Below are 9290 nucleotides of genomic sequence, written 5' to 3' on the forward strand. Positions count from 1 at the left end.
TTAACAGTTTCGCATTTGTAGCAGATGAAAATATCAAATATTTCGGTTCGGTGCATTCGTTTGTATTGAAATATATTGCATCACTCTGATGCATGAAGGATGCATCTCGCACTCGTGACGTAACGACTTAAAGGAAGTATTTCGTAATAAATGAAAAAGAAAAACTTTGTTCCAATCCACCACTTTATTTCAGGTACGACTAGTTTCGACGCTACGGCGTCATCCTCAGGTACCTGTACTGAGGTACTGTACCTGTACCTGAGGATGACGCCGTAGCGTCGAAACTAGTCGTACCTGAAATAAAGTGGTGGATTGGAATAAAGTTTTTCTTTTTCATTTATTAAAATGAACTTCCACAAAGTTGAGGCTGAAACTATTGAGAAGTATTTCTCATTGTTTCTGCCCGTCGCTTGGTTGACCAAGGCGTTCGCCGCTTCATTGACACCTTGTAACTCGTTCCTATGTAAAAAAGCCATCAAGCACACATTCTACAGAGTGCACACGCGTCATTCAATGTGAATATCAATGCAAGGGATCAAACTGGGCGGTCGTGACGTTCACACCCTCCACCAGAATTGGCATCCGTTCCAATAAAAAACTGCTCGAGTGCGTTACCCAGTTATTATACGGGAGTAATACTGTTTTCGCGCAACACGGACAATGTCTCTACTCACAACACGTACGACAAACGCACGAGAACATATCGGTCACGGAACTGATAACGTATCTGTCAGTCGCCAATTGTTCATCGACCCCAAAAGTGTCGAGTTAACTACGGCAATCCAAAACACCAAAATCTTGGTCGACACCGAATTTCACGAATGGTAGAACTGAATGCACTTTTAACGGATCTCCAGCCGATTCCACTTTTTACACACATTAGAATACCAACCATACAACACCACCTCTCGCAAATATGCGTCGGATTATTCGTAACTACAAGCAGAAGCCAGAGACAGGATTTTAGCATTGAATCCGGAGTTCTCAAGAGCCATTTTATCCACGGTGCACCCTCTAGACGACAAAAACTCTTCATAATTTTTATGCGATCTAATATTTCCTTAAGCTATAATTACATGCCACAAATACGTTTCCTACAAAATCCTAAAACGTCGCTAATGTCGGTCAATTTATAATTACAGTGAAAAAATGCATCATGCAGGGCGTAATTTGCACTGAAACCGGAGCGATTTCAATGCGTATACATTAATGAGCCCGGAATTAATGTTTTCAAAGAGTGAAGCAGATCAAAGGTCCGAAGTGTCACACATAACAACAGAATAACCCCCATCGGAGAGGATGTACCTGCCCTTTCCACATAGAAGGTCATCAACTATGAACAATACCTCGTCTGCAGAAACCGTTGGCACCCAGGGCAGGGACCACGGAGCGGAAGGCAATCACCGAGGGAACCAAGGACGCCGCGGTTGGTGCTCAAAACAAATGGGCCCTCTCTTTCCAAATAGCGACGCAGATATCCCGACTCTCAAATAATCGCGATACGTGCGTTTCATTTTCTATAATTTACTGCCCCGCACAATTTATCGCGGCGGTTGATTTGAACGAAAAGTATAGGGAATACTCCGAGAGCATTCCTACCTTCGTGGCAATCATGAGTGGATCAGGCAATTTGGGGAAGATATTCCTTGCATTTCAAATTACCATCCGGCGATCAAAGCACACCCCCCAAATCGACTCACCCCGGAGTAAGCAGCAGACACAACCCCGCCATTCAAATAATCCGCACATCAGGGTGCAAACAACCCCTCCCGGGGCATGCATCTGGCGACGGGGGGGCTAAGAAAAGAACTGGAGAACCCTATTATTCAATGGGATGGACAATCGGCTCTCTTCTCGCGAAAAAACACACAAAGGAGTGATTCATGCATTAATAATATGGCGGACCTAACGTCTCGATTCAATTAGTCGCATATATTTATGTGCTTTCCAAAGAACAATCTACTACCATATTAAACGATAAGGTTTAACTGTTTCTAATATATCCCTCACTTGTCAATTTTAATTTAAGAGTGGATTGGGCAAGTTTGGCCCAAAACCGCAGGGATGAAGGGTAAGGGTTAAGTGGGCAAAAAAAGTGAGGAAAGTGCCCATGATTATCACTATATCAAAACAACCTTCCTCACGGGGCAGTCACAAAAAATGCACCAAACTCCAACCATCAATGAGATACAAGTGATAAGAGAGAAAGCATCTTAGATTGTATAAAAGGCACCATAACCAACCCGACAGAGTCTTCAAGCAATACAGGCACGAAGAAGCACACAACCGCGATGTCGAAGCACAAAAATGAGTTCATTACTTCAAAATGGAGAGGCAGGCGACCGCATTTAAGGTGATCCTCGCGAATATCACACACAAAGTACGTCGGGCCTCAGGCCAAACAGCGAACGAGTGCCTGTCATAGTTCACCTCGAGATTCGAAGGTGGATGCGAGGTCAAGGTAGCAGCAGCTACTATAGCTTACATATGCAAGTGTGCAAGAATTTTAGACACACTAAGTGGATGGGTGGCTCTATGGATACATACATGGTCATCCACTCATCTATCTCCAAGCTAACAACACCTTCGTGAAAATGGTCGAGGGGAGGATGTTACTCCACAAGTCCCCAAAAGATGTCTCGACTGTCAACACACATATGCAACAGACGTCCTCGGTCAATGGTTATTACATCAAGAGGTATGGTACACAAAACACACTAAGATTGCAGCTCAGGGATAATTACACACATCCAAAGAGAATTAAACCACTAGATGAAACATCCACTACATTAAGATATATATATGTACCTAGATGTCTGTACCTTTTACTTAGCAGCTATGTATGCAATCTGCTTGAATAAATAATTATTAATCCATTAAATCCTAGTGACCTGTGATATATCAATGCAATGAAATACTGCATCTTTCTAGTGTTCACTCACTCAGAGCTATCATGCAATTCATTTAAGATCTATAAACACACACTCAGCACCCTGTGTCATCAGTAAGATTATTAATTAAGAGAAACACTATCTATTCACAACTTAAAGCAGGAAAAACTATCACTAGATATCATGATATTTAGTATATTAAACATATGTATATTAAAAGCTGTGGAATCTGTACGTAAGTGCACAGAAACTGTTTAAACATTACCAGGAGGAGACTGTGGTTTAAGTTACACCAACTAAATTATCCAAAAAATTATTAACTCATAGTAAACCATCACGTACCTAAGTATTAATATTGATACACTATCTTAAATGCCATTAAAAACTCTAATGTCAACATTACTGCAATACCAAAGAACTATGACCACCTCAATACTGACATTATGTAGTCCTAATTACTCTGTTGGACTCAAAAAGACATTTCTGCTTGACTAAAAAAATCATTTTTCAGTCAACACTATGTACTATAAAACCTACATAAACATGCAAATTGGAACAAATAATGAATCATGGGTATGCAACAATCCACCAATTGCGTACATATTACGTCACTAAAATATGGAAATGTATACCAAACAGTTGTCATTTGGTTGTCAATCGTAGGCAATTGCATCAGAATTTCAGGTAAAAGTTGACCAAACAAAATGTCAGCAGTAGTCAGGCTGCTTTTGAAGGCACATTACATAGCCATTCACAAATACGAATACATATATGATTACAATTTCAAGAACGAGTGGCTATTTATTATAACAATATACATAGAACATAAACAATTCTCATCGTCATCATAATAATAATAATAAGTAATCTAACTTGCTAGACCTTATAATTAAGAACATATCCAAAATCTTAAAAGCGTGTTTGTAGAAGAAAAGTCAAGAATTATGGCTAAATAATCAGATACTGAATTTGCTAAGTACTCTACATACTTATCGAAGGAGTGAGCAGGCAGCCCCCCACCGCAAGGGACGATTATACACTCACTCTCTCCACTAAATGCATAATACATTCCACAGTTCTAAAGCGAAGAAGCGATCACCCAAAGGCAACAACACCGCCCCCCAACCCCCGCCCAAGAACTGGGTGGACTCGTATCTGGAGAGCAATGATAGATAATTAATTATGGCTAAAATGGGCGCCCGGCTACCGATCGAACGCCCCACGGCACCGCCACCAAATCCGCCCTAAACGCGCCACGAAATGCATTCCCCGATATTGAGGGGGGGCTTCGCGGATGACCCCCCCCGCTCGCATCGGCGTGGCCAGAGGGGCCACAGCGCAAACCCAATCCGCAGCAGGAACAACGGATGGGCGGCCCCAAGCACCGAACGCCCCCCCCCCCCCCCGCCAATAGACACACACACACGACACGACATTCTCATTTGAAAGCAGAGCCCGAATTGCCCAAAGCAAACACCACCTTTCTTTTGAAAATCAGATATTAAAGGAATTCCCGTCACCAACACGCCTCGAACTAAATATCCCTTTGCGAAATGGGATCAAACTTCACCGCGCGAACTACTTTTACGAATTATGTGAATTCTAAGCGAGTGAGTGCGTGGCGGTAGCGTGCATTAATTAAGCTATAGCTAAGAGTACTCCTCCTACTGATGTGCATTCGTAGACGACTGTTGGGCCTACTACCACAACCGGCCGTCTCTTCTCTATCGCCAATTTAGCGCCGAACCAGTCTATCCGACGGCGAAAGAATAATTAAGTACAGTCCTATTTGTAATTTAATGCTACAGATAAATTTTATACTATTACAACTATTGGTTACTGCTACCAGGTAACAATTTAGCCATTGAATATCTATTGATTTTAACATAGCATGTGCTTTTTAACGTGACACAACATTGGTACAAACAATGTCATGATGCCACGTAACTATAAACATATGTAATACAATTTGTATTTATTGTTTTGCACAACTGTAACACTGCCAAATAGTAACCATTGCTCAATAAAAGTTGTACCGATGTTAAATTAATAATGGCCACAGTAATAATATTGCTCGCCTATTTCTAAGTGGTCTAGTTGAAAAAAACGGAGATGAAATGGCTGTTTGCGACTCCCGCAATGATAATCGGGGTGCGGAAACCTCAGAATACCCCTCGATTACATGGGACATCTAGCCCCCCGGGGTGCGAATGAGCACCTAGCAGTTAACCGGCCATTTAATCCCTGTACAATGAGAAACTTCATTGGGCTTTTAATGACTAATGCATCGCACGACTTTGAGGATAATCAAAACTGAATCAATGTAACAATTATACGCTACAAACTGATTACAGTTCAGATAACATGAAAAACTAAATACGATAACATAACCTCAGACCTATTGTATTACATAATAATGACTTAGTCCAATCATGTTACGTAAAACGGTGCTGTTCCATTATTTTGGGGACGCCAACAAATACATCAAGCAATTTCAACTTCCATAGCTTCGAACTTTAACAACACTTAATATTTCTTCTTCGGTAACTTTTCCCGTTTGAGTACTTAATAGGCGATAAAAATGAAAACACCAACAAGGCTTACGTGGCAAAAATTACCGCGCCACAATGTATCAATGCATCTTATGCATTATTCTGCCTTGATTTGTTTTCTAAATTCTTCTGGTAACTGTATCAATCGGAATAACAACTATATACATATATATATTTTGGTGGCGTCCCAAAAATAGAACAGTTCTAGTTAAACTTACTTTACGACATGTGAAAATACTGAGAGACAGTCTACTGAAGTACAAGTACTCAACTACGAACTAGTACCTTAAACGCAATATCAGATAATACAAATTCTGAATGCGTGGACTCCAAAACCTATGCTAAGGACAAATCATCATTGTACTCACGGGTATTGTCACATAAACGTTGCAGACGGTCAGTTTTGATTCCAATTCACGAATCCAAGGTTGGGAGTGACTCCTTTGCTAGTAAACGGGTTGCCAAACACCAGAAGGGATCACAGCTCCTAGGGCACGCCTCGTAGCTTCTTGCACCCCACCTTAGCTCACCAACACACCACACCACGACCTGCGACAAAGAAACAGCGGGTCTGTTGAGTCGCTCCCGTTAAAGACATATCCGCAGACACTCCTAAGACGAGTCGGGAAGGGCAATATGCAAACGAATCACGCACACGAACATAGGAATATGCTTTCTAAGAACCGTCCCGTGAGGAAAGGAATGGGAATTCTCCATTAACGGATGCATGCCAAGAGGAGGGTAACGTTTGCTGAAGTAATTCAATTTACGATAACTCCGGAAAAAGGAACAAAGAAAAAATCATGCGCACAAACCGTCACACGCGCCTGTCAAACAACAGCCGTCCTCGGCACCATAGCTTCATTCAACCACTTTTAAAATACATTTTTAAATATGGTAATAAAACCCTCTCTCCTCGCACGCCAAAAAAATTTTTTACGTCCTCGGCGAGTCGATGCTCGGAGAGTGCTAGCCAGTGATTCAACCGTCTGCGTGCGCTGCCTTCTAGCCTTCCCAGCGGTCACGAAAGGGGATAAGAGAGCGGAGTCGGGTGGGTGGAGGGAGGGAATGGGGCCGGTAGGGGGGTGGCATGGGGAGGCTTTCGATTTACCTTGGGACGGATACCACCTCCACACCACCCAACCATCCGCACACCCCGCCTCTCGACCATTCCCAGAGATGCTTTCTTCTGCCGCTGCTCGTCCCGCGAAGTAGTAGTTACAGAGGGGAGGAGGGGAAGTGGGGTGGGGAGCACGGCCACGAGGGCGGGTGCATTCACTCCGAGCGGAGGGCAAAATCTTCCTCTCCCCGAGAGATAGAGAGGGAAAGAGAAGGTTGAGCGAAGTGAGGTGGGTAGGGAGGAGGCAGGAACGACTGACCGCCAGGGCAGCGGCAACAGCAGATGGCAACAAAGGAAGCAGCCGGAGCAGCGAACACACTCACATGCACACCGTTAAAAACGCCTCACTTCCAACCCCCATATTCCTTCCCCGAATCCCCCTCCAGCTCCTCCACCTTTCTCCGGTAACCGTCTGTCAGTCAAGTCTCAAAGTGCATACGTTAAGTCCTCCATTTTACGCAGTTACCTTAAGCAAAAACTCACTGGGATAGAAGGGCAAATTTTAGAACACGTGAAAATCCTTCCAGCCGGTCATCCAAGCGCCCATTAGAAACGTTTTAACAATGCATCCGAGCAAATGCCATTGTTATTGCAAACAGCAACGAATAACCTATAATAAATAAAATTCACAACGGGCAACAAAGAAATAAATAAAGGAAGGGAAGGCGATGAACACTGCTCTCGTATTAAATGGTTAAAAATTATATGTGGAGACTTCACCAACGCACCTTGTCACAGAACATGCTTTCACAAAATACAAATCAAACCATAAAATAACCAATGCAAAAAACGGTAGTTATCAAACCTTGGGAGGTGACAAAAGGGCGACACAAATCGGCAGAGGATACCATTGCATTATTTTAAAGATATAAAGGAATTGCTCTAACTTTTCACCGTTCCTCCTCGGAAGTAATTTTCAATCACTCGATGCGAGAATCCGAGCGGAGACGACCACGCTATCTTCTTCCCTCACAGAGAACATGGCGGGCCGAAACGAGGCGTCGTTCGAAGACTGGACGAAACCTGGGAGTCTTCTGAAGAGAACTGTGGGCCCTTGTCGGCTGACTTGTTTTGATGAACACACTCAGGGATGGACGCAGAGGAATACTGATGAGTAAACAAATCGTCTAAAAAGGAGGCACACACGGGAGTTCAATGCATTACTCGGACTCAAGCACAACGATACCCACGGCGTCGTGAGCGCGACTGAAAGCTAGCCTCTCAGAGGGGCAGAGAAACGGCGGTGGAGGGGAAGGGCGATGGCGGGGAGGGCGCTGTATGCCGGTCTGAAGGGGAGTGCGGGAGGGGAGAGGGTGAGACGGCCTCAGGAAGGGGGTTGGGGGGGGGGGCAGAGCCCTCACCGACCGCCTCCTCCCACCTTCCGGCGTGTCTCTGTTTGTGTGTGCTGAGGAGACCTTCCGTAAAGGCCCTCGCTTCTTCCTCGAGGGCCAAAAAGGAAGGGCCTTACAAATCCCTCTCTAAAAAACTACCCATACCTACCTTCGCACGCCACCCCTTCTCACTCTCCTCGCCCCACCCTGCCCTTCCATTCCCTCCCCCGTCCTCCACACACACGAGTCAGCGCCGCCAGCGGGTCACCATGGCAACGGAGAAACCTCCCTCCGCTGCTGACAAACGAGCGTCGATCGGCGAGCAAGTACGAAAAGATAGTTTCGGGAAACCGGGAGGAGCGCCCATGAAAAAAGTAGAAGCCAGGTGTATGCGGAGTCGCCGGTCGGTCGGCCGGATTACTCACGGTCGGTCGAATTTCGTCGCGGAGGCAGTTGCCCGTGCCGAGTGCACCCGCCATCTTGGGTGGGGGGGGGGGGGCGAGTCATTGCTGAAATGAAGAATGATGGAACGGCGGTGAAAAGTTAATGCGTGCGCGTCTTAGTTCCTTTAATGCTTCGTATCGAAGTTTCCTAATCCTTTTTCTCGCGGCAAATGGAAAGATCCCAGCTCTTCATTGCACCCTGTCAACATAGTGAGACAAAATCAGCCCATACCGTCCACCATAGAATAACTGTGAGACCCATCCGAAGCAGAGGCATATTAACTGATGGCAGCAGCATGCTTGATTTTCATGCCCTGACTCAACCGAAGACGACAGTCTATCACATTTTTATTTCCCCCCCTGAATCTCACGCGTATACTTTAAATTGCTAATTTCCTCCCGCGAAATTTCACAATAAAGGTACTCGATGAGGAATTTAGGATATTAATAGAGAAATTGATTAATAGTCATTGTCTTTGCCCCAAATCCTTTTGAGCGAAATAGGTGTTGCGTAAGGATTGACAAGGCCCGAGTGTTACTTCATTCCTAGAGTGTCATTTTTTGTTGCCCTATCGAATGAAACTGCTTCGGTGCGACATCGTCCACCCCTTCAGCTGCAGTGGTTGTGCAATATGCACGTAGGATACAATAACGAACGGAAGTGTAAGTGACGAACGTGTACCTTTCCAGTGTTAGAGAAGGAGAAGTTGAAAGAAAGACCACTAGTGGGTTGGCAATTGGCCGTAAATTAAGAAGAGGAACTTAATTAAATTACCTTAAATTAAGGGCTGGAACATTTTGCCCATTTACACGTCAACACGACGTAACAACATTTACTAATCCTAAATCTTTAAAATTAAACATCAACTTAATAACTCTAGTCTACAAACTACTTTTTTTTCTCTATTTTGCTCATCAAAGAATTGTCACTTTATATTAGGTATATTATATCA

General features: G+C 44.1%; 1 long non-coding RNA gene across 2 annotated transcripts in view; it reads right to left on the reverse strand.

The window, feature by feature from the left end:
* Nucleotides 1-7756, reverse strand: part of LOC139696556 (uncharacterized) — a 114319-nt gene extending 106563 nt beyond the window's left edge. For both annotated transcript variants that reach the window (XR_011702630.1, XR_011702631.1), the window contains exons 1-2: nt 7451-7756; nt 5812-5992 (exon numbers count right to left, since the gene is read on the reverse strand). This is a non-coding gene — a long non-coding RNA (uncharacterized lncRNA). The remainder of the gene's footprint in view (nt 1-5811; nt 5993-7450) is intronic.
* Nucleotides 7757-9290: the final 1534 nt, after the last annotated feature.

This window comes from Hetaerina americana, unplaced genomic scaffold, assembly GCF_022747635.1.
Source record: "Hetaerina americana unplaced genomic scaffold, ioHetAmer1.1.p SCAF_7, whole genome shotgun sequence".
NCBI classification, from domain to species: domain Eukaryota; kingdom Metazoa; phylum Arthropoda; class Insecta; order Odonata; family Calopterygidae; genus Hetaerina; species Hetaerina americana.